Source organism: Staurois parvus, unplaced genomic scaffold, assembly GCF_062004578.1.
Source record: "Staurois parvus isolate SC_StPar_1 unplaced genomic scaffold, SC_StPar_1.0 ptg000372l, whole genome shotgun sequence".
In the NCBI taxonomy this organism is placed as follows: domain Eukaryota; kingdom Metazoa; phylum Chordata; class Amphibia; order Anura; family Ranidae; genus Staurois; species Staurois parvus.
Genome location: NW_028318168.1, coordinates 3077456 through 3090008, shown reverse-complemented (window position 1 = coordinate 3090008; position 12553 = coordinate 3077456).

Genomic DNA, 12553 nt, shown 5'->3' with positions numbered 1-12553 from the left:
CAGACCTCCACCCCACCTAACATCCCTCACACTGAAGCCCCCTCAACACTCCACACCTTTGACCTTACTACTACCAAGGAGGTCACTAAGGTCTTCTCTGAAGCCCGCCTCACCACCTGCCCCCTCGACCCTGTCCCCTCACAACTCCTACGATCTCCCTCTTCCTCCATCCTACGCTCCCTCACCCACATCTTTAATCTCTCCCTCTCTTCTGGCGCATTCCCCTCCCCTGAAGCACGCGCACATCACTCCCATACTTAAAAAGCCCTCCCTGGACCCCACTGACCCGAACAACCTTAGACCCATCTCCCTGCTGCCATTCACATCCAAACTCCTTGAGCGCTTAGTCTATAATAGCCTAAGCTCCCATCTCAACGACAACAACCTCCTCGACCCCCTACAGTCCGGCTTCCGTCCCCTACACTCCACCTCAAACTCACCAATGACCTGCTAACCGCCAAAGCTAATGGCCACTATTCAGTGCTCCTACTCCTCGACCTCTCCGTGGCTTTCGACACAGTCGACCATCCCCTCCTCCTCAAAAAACTACACTCCCTTGGCCTCAGAAATTTAGCTCTCTCCTGGCTCTCATCCCAGCTATCACAACGCTCCTTCAGCGTTACCTATAACGCTACCACCTCCCCCTCACTGTCGGGGTCCCTCAAGGCTCTGTCCATGGGCCCCTTCTCTTCTCCATTTGCACCTCCTCCCTTGGCCAACTGATACACTCTCACGGCTTCAACTACCACCTCTATGCCGACGACACACAAATCTATCTCCCGACCCCTCGCCTCACCCCTTCAGTCTCCGCCCGAATCACTAGCCTACTGAACGACATATCAGATTGGATGTCGCTCCACTCCCTAAACTGAACCTCTCCAAAACTGAGCTCCTAGTTTTCCCCCCAGCCCACGCACCCCCCCCCACTGACTTCTCCATCACGTCCAACAATGCCACTATCAGGCCCACCCCGCAAGCCAGAGTACTTGGTGTCATTCTAGACTCCAATCTATCCTTCCAGCCCCAAGTCCAATCGCTAACAAACTCATGCAGACTCCACCTCCGCAAAATTGCCAAAATACGCCCATTCCTAACCCCGGAAACCACTAAACAATTCATCCACTCCCTCATCATATCATGACTCGATTACTGCAACTCCCTCCTCACTGGCCTGCCTCACCACAGGCTATCCCCACTTCAGTCGATCCTAAATACGGCGGCCAGACTTATCCACCTTACCAACCGCTCCGTTTCCGCCACGCCCCTCTGCCAATCCCTCCACTGGCTTCCGATTACCCAACGGATCAAATTCAAAATGCTAACACTAACGTTCAAAGCTGTCCATAATTCTGCCCCAAACTACATCACCGACCTAATATCCAAATACCACCCAAAACGCACACTCCGCTCCTCACAAGACCTCCTCTCTAGTTCCCTGGTCTCCTCCTCCCATGCCCGCCTCCAGGACTTCTCCAGGGCATCACCCATCCTCTGGAACTCCCTAGTCCAATCCATCAGACTATCACCTACTCTCCTCTCCTTTAGGCACACCCTGAAAACCCACCTCTTCAGGGAAGCCTACCCCGCCCTCTGCTAATTGCCGATCTCCTCCACTCTTCCTACCACTCCATCCCCCACAGCTTTTCCTCCCGTACCACTATCCCCTCCCTCCTAGATTGTAAGCTCCAAGGAGCAGGGCCCTCTAACCCCTCGTGTATCGCACTGTATTGTTATTGTACTGTCTCATGTATTGTCTCCCATTGTAATGTACAGCACTGAGCGAACTGTTGGCGCTATATAAATACTGTATAAAAATAATAATAATAATAATAATAAAGCAGACTGGATAAGAGCTGAAAGAGCTGGATTGGGAAACAGGTCAACTGTAGTCTGATTAGTATTTGAAGTTGTCTGTTGTGGTTTCTCGATCTGTGCAATTGCTGAAGTACAGAGCCGAAGTGCAATACGTAATCCAAGATCAATACTTTATGATGAAGGTTATCAATCTGATTCACTCTGCTCAATCGAGGGACCAACCTTTCATGGTATTTTCCACCGATGCTGAGAAGGCATATTTGTTCGATCGAGTAGATTGGCAATTTCTGTGATTCACTCTGGATCATATGGGACTGGGTACCCATATGATGACATGGATTTCTGCACTCTACTCCCACCCTACGGCTGCGGTGAAAATTAATGAGACACGTTCGGATTACTTCCCACTGTCCAATGCAACTCGACAGGGATGCCCTCTCTCCCCTTTAATTTTCATCCTAACTATTGAACCTTTCCTGTGCAAGGTGCGGTGCAACCCATCCATTACAGGGCTACAGCTTTCCCCTAATAAATACAAAATCGCAACATATGCTGATGATCTTTAGATATACATGGGGTGGGAGATGGAGACAAAAATTATTTCTCCATTTTCTCCATGTCCTTGTGAACAGGGTTTTACTGGTACCACACCCCTAATTGGAAATATTTTACGCTGATGATCTCTTCTTCTGCCTTACCAATCAAGAGACATCTATACTGGAATTGCTTTTCCTGTTCACTCAATATGGAGAGCTTTCCAATTTTTCCATCAATTTTTCTAAATCAGTGGCATTCAACATTAACCTGGCAAAGGACAGTGTAGCATAATTGCAGAGCTCATACCGATTTTGATGGGCCTCATCCTCTATGCACTACCTTGACGTTAACATCACGTCCAACACCTCAGCATTGCATGAGGCGAATTTTAGCCCTCTGTTATCTAAAATTAGGTTGGACATGTGTAGATGGCAAAGCCTAACTCTCACTTGGTTTGGATGCTGTAATACCTACAAAATGACAAAATTGCATTAGATTTTGTACCTCATACAGGCATTACCCACACATATCCCTCAGGTGTTTTTCGTATCACTGTGGACTATGCAACTTGATTTTATCTGGTGGGGAAAAGTGGCTTGGAAGAGATTCACCTTGCTTACTCTCTCTAAGCTGAGAGGTGGTGTTTGCCTGCCGCATTTATCGTTATTTCGTTATATTTCTAGGGTGGTGACATGGTGCACATCTCCAAGATATAAGCTGTGGACCTAAATTGAGCAACAATCAACACAGGTCACACTTAAAGCTTTACCCTGGTTATAGGTCAAATATTACCGCTCTCTTAAGAGTTAACTCCTATTGTGTTGTCAGTCCACCCCTGAGTTCGAAGCCATGAGGAAATAAATTATATTTTCAGATTTGTTCAATAATTCAGATAACAAATTTGTCTGAATTTCATTCCATTTGTTAATTCAGATGCACATGGCACCAGTCGTACACTATCAGCTTATGTCATTTCTCTTGGTGGGTTGCACTCTGAAAAAATCGAATCCTTCTGATCTGAATCCATCCAATTCGATAATATATCAAATATTTAGCTATCTTCCAGAAAAACTGCAACATTTTTTTAATCCACCCGGATCAACAAATGTACCAAACAAATGCCAATCAAATACGATGAAACAAAATTCTTCAATGAACAAATGCATCCGAAACTAAATAAAAATGTCTGCTGTGCACATGTGTAAAACAGGTCCATAGCAGAAATGTAAAAATTGCTCTGGTCCATAGTGGGTGAACAGGTGTGAGAGGCAAAGTGGTTAAACTATTCTGAGGAATATTTATCTGATTGTTCACCTTTCACATCACCTGTTGAAATGTATTCTTTATGTTCTTTATCATTGGCATATTTTTTAAAATATAATTGGAAAACACTATTACTAAGCTTTTGTTTACATTTCTTATCACTCTATATTGTAAACTGGTATTACTGGATTACTTTCCTAAGAAATATTGTGATTGTTAAATATAGTAAATTAGTAAAAAAAATAGTAACAAAGTAAATACTTTGTTACAATTTTTAGGTTACAATACTAAACTGTATGTACTATTCTTTGGAACATTTTATGTATTTCATCCCCTGTCCATGGAAGATGCTTGCACTTTATAAAGCTAGTTTCCCACCTATGCAGGTTGCGTTTGAGCTGTTTCTGCATTGCGTTTTGCACTTGCATTTTTAAAGTGTTTTTGCTGTGTTTTGCTTTTTTTTTTTAAATTTTTCTTGTTGCTATGCAGATTTAAAATGCCCAACACATCAAAAACATGACAAAATGAATAAAATGGGCAGGACAGTAGCTAAATGGTTAGCACTTCCACCTGGCAGTATTAGGGTTGATGGTTCAAATCCAAACCACAGCACCACCTGCCTGGAGTTTGCATGTTCTCCCTGTGCCTGCATAGGTCTACTCCAGGTACCCCGGTTTCCTCCCACACTCCAAAGACATGCTGGTAGGTTAATTGGATCCTGTCCAAATTGGCCCTAGTATGTGTATGTATGAATGTGAGTTAGGGACTTTAGATTGTATGCCCCTTGAGGGTTAGGGACTGATGTGAATGTACATTATATATGTAAAGCGCTGCGTTAATTAATGGCGCTATATAAGTACCTGTAATAAAAAATAAATAAAAAATGCTGCAAAAATGCAATACATGCTTTTCTGCAGCAAGTCTATGGAGCCAAAAACGCAACTTTTTGCATTCAAGAAAGCCCCTGACCCTTTCTAAAAAATGCACTGGGTGAAAACGCTCAGATGTGCAAATCATGTTAAATGAACTTTACTGAGTTTTTTCAAAACGCTGCAGAAAACTCTTAGGTGTGAACCTAGGATAAATATATGATGACATTAATAATAATTATGATAATAATGATTATTATTATCTTACCATAGGTTTAAATTGAAGTAAAAATGTGTTTAAAGGAAGTCATACTGATTAACAAAAAGCTGCTTCGTAGAACTGAATTTCATACTCATATGCTTTTAGATGCATAATATTAATAATGTTTGATCCTTTCAACACATAACTTTCCAAAAAAAAAAGGTCTTTAGAATAGTCATTTCTCTGGAAATAACCTTTTTGAGCAATTATTAATTGAGTTTATATGAGTCATTGATCAAATAATTTTATTAATTTATTTATTAAAATTACTGGACACTTTACCCCCTTCCTGCCCAGAGCAATTTTCAGCTTTCAGCGCTCTCATACTTTGAATGACAATTGCACTGTCATGCAATACTGTACCCAAACTAAATTTATATTATTTTTTGAGACAAATAGAGCTTTCTTTTGGTGGTATTTGATCACCACTGGGGTTTTTATTTTTTGCTAAAAAAACTAAAAAAAGACCAAAAACTTTGAAAAAAAAAGGTTTCTTAGTTTCTGTTATACAGGCTGCACTGATGAGGAGTTACTATTGGGCACTGACAGGCTGCACTGATGAAGCAGCACTGATAGGCAGCACTGATGGGCACTGTTAGGTAGCACTGATGGGCAGCACAGATTGGCACTGTTAGGCAGCACTGATGGGAATTGATAGGCGGCACTGATGGGCACTGTTAGGCGGCACTGATGGGCACCACTGATAGGCAGCACTGATTGAGCTAATGGGCACTGATTGCCAGCACAGATGGGTACTGATGGGCTCTATGGGCCGCACTGATGGGGCTACACTGATCTCCAGGACACTGATGATCAGTGCCCTGATGATCAGTGTAGATGTCCCCCTGCTAAATGCCACTTACCAGCTCTCCTGTGGAGGAGAGGACTGTCAATAACTGGCATTTCCTATTTACTCGGTGATCAGCTGTGATTGGACACAGCTGGTCACATGGTAAAAGCGGCTGTGATTGGCCCGTTCTTTAGTCATGTTATCAGCTGCATCCGAAGGACACAGCAATCATGGATCGCGTGCAGTGTGTGCCCCAGGGAGCGTGGTTTTGGGAGGACGTTAATGGACTCCCTCCCAGAACTAGCCGACCGCACTATAGCTGTCTTTTGGCTATAACGTGGTCGGGAACTGGTTAAAATAACCCATAATTTCATAAGTAAATAGAGTGCCTTGGTATTAAAAACATTAATACTAAGTTACACAAGCATGGTCATAGACATGATTTTGAATGGTCTAATGTCATGAAAGAAGGAGTGATAAAGCTGTGCTTATAAAGTGTTGGCATATTACGAGAACCAGAATAGTGTTTTTTTAAATGTAGGCATGCAGTAACCTAGATGGAGATACCTTGTGCTCTAAACTGCCATTATTTTAATTATATCAGTCTATGGGGGGTTACTGGGTTCAAAATGTAAATCTTTAAGGCTACTTTTACATGGCCATAGCACAGCCATAAGAAGTTTACTGATGATTAAGAAAAGAGAAAAAAAGTTGATTGATGTGTTTTTAATGTGTACAAAGTTGTCGTGTTCTTTTTTTTTTTTCAATGGTGTATATGTATACACATGCCACAGATGTAGATTTTTGGATTCTGTGTTATGGATCCGAATGCAGTGCATGTTTGCACACTTGTGTGAATGTCTCTACTGAAAACATTCAGATCTGGAAATAAAAGATGCATTTCTTCACTGCTGTGTGAATGAGGCCTAAGAAGCAAAATGCACAAAAGCTAGGCAGCAATGTGTGGGGCCCCTTTAGGGTGGAATGTAGGGCAGTGGAACATAAGCTGACATGTTCAAGTATTTCAGACCAGAACATCCTCTTTTTTGTCACACTTCCACCTTGTAAAACAAGTAGTTGACCTGTCTCAACTTTTATTCTTTTTATATTCTGAAAAAGGAATAATGATGAGCCGACAGTTCAGTCTGAAGCTAGGCTGGGACTGAATGTTGGCTGTGCAGGCATTTGGAGGACAATCCAAGCTTTTGCCCATTTAGCACCCTGTTTGGTGGAAGTTTGCATCATATATAAAAGTGGTATTTTTATTGCTTCTATATTTTACAGCTTCCTGCTGTCAATGGTTCATAAAGAAACAGCAGGTACTGGCACCTGTTACATCTCTAGCAACCGCCGCTGTCAGCAACACATTACTTACAGATCTGGTCTCTGGTCACATAAGCAAAAAGGCAGAGATAGAAGTGATATCACTGCCCAAATGTGGTCACTGGCCTAGGGGTGGACTGACAACTCATGGGGCCCCCGGGCAATAGGGGAAGATGGGGCCCCTGTGTCCTTGCCCAAACTCAGAAAAGCCTATGAAAAAGGTACCAGGGGCATCTCATGGGGCCTCCTACTGACCCCGGGCCCTCGGGCAGTGCCCGAGTTTCCAAATGGTCAGTCCGCCCCTGCACTGGCCACATTTGGGCAACGACATTGATTTGGTGGGGAACTCACACATTCCGCCTAAAATCCATACCAGACTCAAAGGGGTTTATTTACTAAAGCTGGAGAGTCCAAAATCAGACTCCCTTCTGCATAGAAACCAATCAGCTTCTAACCTCAGCTTGTTCAATGGAGCTTTGGCAATGAAACCTGGAAGCTGATTGGTTTCTATGCAGAAGGGAGTCTGATTTTGGACTCTCCAGCTTTAGTAAATAAACCCCAAAGGGTCTGGTATGCATTTTGAGGGGAACTCTACACACATTTCTTTTTCTTTTTTTGCTGTCGCAGTGCAACAGCAAAAATGACATTTACAATGAAAAAAAAAATGGAACAGTTTAAATCGCTGGCAAATTAATATATATTTTTAAATAAAAAAAGGCATTTTGGGGGACCATTGAAGGGGTCTATGAGTGTTTTGTTTTGTGTAGAAATGGAAATTAAAAAATAGAAATAGAAGCCAGAAGGGAAATGTCATTTGCTAACAATTTACCATATTTTTTCCTTTGTAAATGTCAGTGCTTAAAAAAAAAAAACAGAGGTATTGGCGCTGGAGAGAAAAGGAAGACTTTAAAGTCCAAAGTATTATACAGGAGAAGTCCGTATTGTACAGTTTAGTGGTATAGTGTAATCAGCAACATCAGGAGCCAGCACCCTTAGAGTAAAGATGGACTTTGTACATGGAGAAGAAAAGAAGAGAGGGGCACCGGACTAAGACCTCGTGGTCTGATGAAGAAGCCAATACTTTGAAATGCATTACCGCCCACTGTCCATACTGAGACACATGCCTTTTTCTACTGTTATCTAGTGAGTTACCCAAGTTATCTTGCTCAATTAAACTACCTTGTAATGCTGCACTTAGTATGGCGCCCCTCTCTTCTTTTTTAAAAAAAATAAAAATCACTGCTCCAAGCAAAATAGGATTAGAAACATATTTTGTGCACTGGTACATGTTCCCCAGGGCAGTACCCACCCCCTTCCCCTATGCTATTCTTTTAAAAAAGTTTTGTCCTTTAGCCCAGCAGTTCAGCATTTTTAATTTGACAGATTTGACTCCTATTGGTTTCAATGGAGTTTGGCATCTGAACTTCTTTGAAGTTTTCTGAGCCATGCTTGAACCAAACCTAGGGCAGTTTGACTTATCCCTAAAAAGAGCCATTCCACAAACCAGACTACATGGGTCATTATTGTTAATTAAAAACAGAGAGGAGACACACATTGGCTTCCTATATAATTTGGTTCCTCCTACAAGATTTCCCTGACATAGTTTCTGTCTCCCACCCTCATTAGAAATTTTGAAGTTCCAACTCACCTTGTACTATTTTCTTGTCTATAATATGCATTGGAAACCCAACATGTTAAATCACCTCAGAATGGCTGCAGAAAAGTTGCTTGCTTGTTTACTAAACAAAAATATCAGTTGATCAATTGAGTTTCTCCAGCATCCAGCAAAAAGTTCAATATCAGTTATGAGCAAACTGACTCTTTAGATTAACAATTATTATTATTAGTATTACTTAGTGGTAATAGCATTAATAGTAATGTATATGTTTAATGTTGACTCTTTCTCATGAAACTAGTTCAATGTCATGGCTATGAAGCTGCAAATTAAAGATAACTGTAATTCAATAAATCAATAGAAGCCAAATCTGTCAAATAAATAGAACCTGAATCTGTCAAATCAAAAATGCCCATTTCCTGGGCTAAAAAGCAAAATGTTGTAAAAAAATAGCATGGCGTGGGCATTGCCCTGGGGAACATGTGCAAGTACAAAAAAAAAGTTTACAAATTTGGCTAGGAAATTTGTAAAGCACAGACATTTACAGATAAAAAAATTATTTTACATTTCTCGCAAACTAAATTTCCCTTATGGCTTCCATGTAAAAAATGGCACACAGATTACTCCTAAGGTCACCCACAATATTTGGATTAACTTTGAAGCAGTATCTGGGCCATTTCTTTTTTAACCACAAGCCTACAGGGCACTTATACCCCCTTCCTGCCCAGGCCAATTTCCAGCTTTCAGCGCTGTTGCACTTTGAATGACAATTGCGTGGTCATGCAACACTGTACCCATATGAAATTTTTATCATTTTTTTTGTGACAGATATAGCTTTATTTTGGTGGCATTTAATCACCTCTGGGTTTTTTATTTTTTCTTAAACACACCAAAAACCACTGAAAATTTAGAACAAAAAAATTTTTTCTTAGTTTTTGTTATAAAATTTTCTAAATAAGTGATTTTTCTCCTTCACTGATGTGCGCTAATGAGGCTGCAGTGATGGGCACTAATAGGCTGCACTGATGGACACTGATAGGTGGCACTGATGAGGAGGCACTGGTAGGTGGCACTGATGGGCATTGACAGGCATCACTGATGGGCACTGAGAGGTAGCACTGATATATGGCACTGATAGGCGGCACTAATAGGTGGCACTGACTGGCACTGTTAGGCAGCACTGATGGGCACTGATAGGCGGCACTGATTGGCAGCACTGATAGGTGGCACTGATTGGCATTGATAGGTGGCACTGACTGGCACTGATGGGTGACACTGAAAAGCAGCTCAGATGGGCACTGGTATGCGGCATTGATGTGCACTGGTAGGCACTGATATGTGGAATTGATGTGGCACTGATGGGCACTGGCACATGGCACTGATGAGCACTGACAGGTGGCACTGCTGGGGCTACACTGATCATCAGGGCACACTGATCATCAGTGCTCTGATGATCAGTGTACATGTCCGCAGAATGCCGATTACCAACTTGAGCTGTCAGCGAAATGCCGATAACCGATATTTCCCTGTTTACATGTTATCAGCTGTGATTGGACACAGCTGATCACATGACCGAGCCGACATCTTCGGCTCTTTACGTGGATCGGTGATCCGCTGTGTCCAAGGGACACAGCGCACTGCCGATCGGTGTGCTGCGCGCTCTGGGGGCCGCGCATGCGTGGTTAGAATGGGAAGACGTCATATGACGTCCTCCCAGAACGAGAGAACCACCTTGCGTCCGTCATATTACTGGCGGGTGGTAGGTGGGTAAAAAAGAAGCTAGCAATGAAATATCTTTGTCAATGTGAATTTAAACAGTATCTTTTTTTTCTTTGCAAATATCATTTTTGCTGTAGCACATCCTAAAGCAAGAATGAACATTTTTTTTTCTGGTAAAGTCCCCCCCAAAATGTATACTAGACCCTTTTGATCTAGTATGGATTTTAAAGGGTTACCTCACACAGGAAAAAAAAAAATCTGTGAAGTCCCTCTATTCATTACAGACCCTTCTTCTATGGATTTTAAGGGAATCCTCACCAAAAAAATAAAGAAAAACAATTCTTGAAATCCCCCTCAAAATCCATACCAGACTCTTAATCAGAACATGCTATATTTGGCTGATGTCATATCCAGTGACTGGCCATGTAGGCAATGTGCTGGTAACAATGTTGGTTGCTAAGGATGCAGCGGGTGCCAGCACCCACTGCTTACTTAAGAACAATTGATAGCAGGAAGCTATCACATACTGCAGCAGTAAAAATACCAATTTTATACATTATGCTCGGCTCCCGCTGAGTGGGCAAAAGTTCTGGCTTTTATCTGCAAGCCCGAACAGCCAAACTTCAGCTCATCCCTACTGTTATTATATAGCCAAAACCTTTTTTTTTACTTTGAATAGAATGGTTAGAACTCCTTTGGGGTTATACTGCTATATGGGATTCCAACAGAGAAATCACCCCTCACTGTCTCTTGTGGTGACTAAGTTTTATCAGATGGAAAATAAGAGGAAAATTACAACAGGGAAATAGACCTTAAAAAATAGACAGGAAGTGAAGAAATCTCTCCAACTGAGCCTCTGACAGTAGTACAACCTGATAGGAGTTCTAATCCTTCCCCACTCAACGCACAACTAAACAAAATATTTTGGGTAGAGATACATTTGTTAATTGTTTAAGGATATTTCATTCACCAAGCATGTTTAGGCACAAGACTTATTCCTTTGTAGTTGAAGCCTCCTAATGTCTTGCTTTGTTCAGATTTGTACAAAAAATCCTTTTGGATTGGTTTTAATCTTTTTATTTTACTTTATATTCAAGCATGATGCTGATGTCAAGCAGCTACTGATCTCTGCAAATGGATCCTGAGTACTGTTTTGACTGGCAACTTCCTGGTTTAAACTCAGTTGCTTATTCATTACTCTTTGTTGATAACATCTACGTTCTGCAATATCAGGCCCCATGGTTTGTTTTTCACCTATAGTTGTCTTAGCTATGTTGTCCTCTTTGTACTTAAATTCAATCCATGAACGTCTAATGAAATCAAAAGAATATCACATCTGTGCCCTTCATTCTCCTTAATTTTATATGTGAGGATGTAAAAAGCGTTTTACTGTGTCTCTGATTCTGAATTGGCTATCACCCTCTCACACTCAGTCACGTGTATAGGTGAGGCCTCAATGAGTTCAGAAAGAGAATAATGCTGGATTTAGTAAACACAAGGGATGTGTAAATAGTTCAGACCAAAATTTGTCTGTTCAGTTGCTTTGATAAATTCCCAAACTTTGGCTGTTAGGCCCCGTGTTCGGCAGGAGTCCTAAGCCAGATATAGAGGCTGTATTTCTATTGTTTCTATATATGACAAATTCCTGCTGTCACTAGTTCCTAAGGAAGCTTCAGAAGCTAGCACTCATGGTGTCCCTAGGAACCACTGACATCACCAGGAATTTTTTTTTTTGCATTATTTTTTTGCCCCGCTTAAAACTGTACCAAACCCAAAGGATCTGATATGGATTACCTGGGGGACGTCACACATTTTTTGTTGCTGTAGGATGTGCTACAGCAAAAAGACATAAAAAATTATAGTTTAATTTGGCTGCAAATGACATTAATTACCAGCTCCAAAAGTCCTCCAAAATACATGGCAGGCCCTTGGAGAGATATGTTTGCTGTCTTTTGTAAAACAAAGAAGCTGTCAATGACATGTCATTTTAAGAGAAAATTCACACTAGAACGGACAGCTGCCAGAGCAATTTACCTCTTGGACAGCTGTCAACTGCGATAGGGGACAGTGTGGTGCTTGATTTGTTTCTCATAAATGTTATGGTAGAATTATTATATTTGAAATGATCTTGGTAGTCTGGGGTGTATGCTCTAAGAAATAAGCGCACTGAATTGGTTCCCCCATCTGTTCTAGGGAGTTACTCAAGTTATAACCATCTAACTGGTCTGCCTCATTTTAATATAACAAAAAAATTTGTGACAAACAATTTTGTAATTGTTTCTGGGGTCTTCCTTCTCCTCCCTCTCTGTACCTCTGCTCTTTTTAAGTGCACTATATTTGTCTTTTTTCTCCTGTTTGTC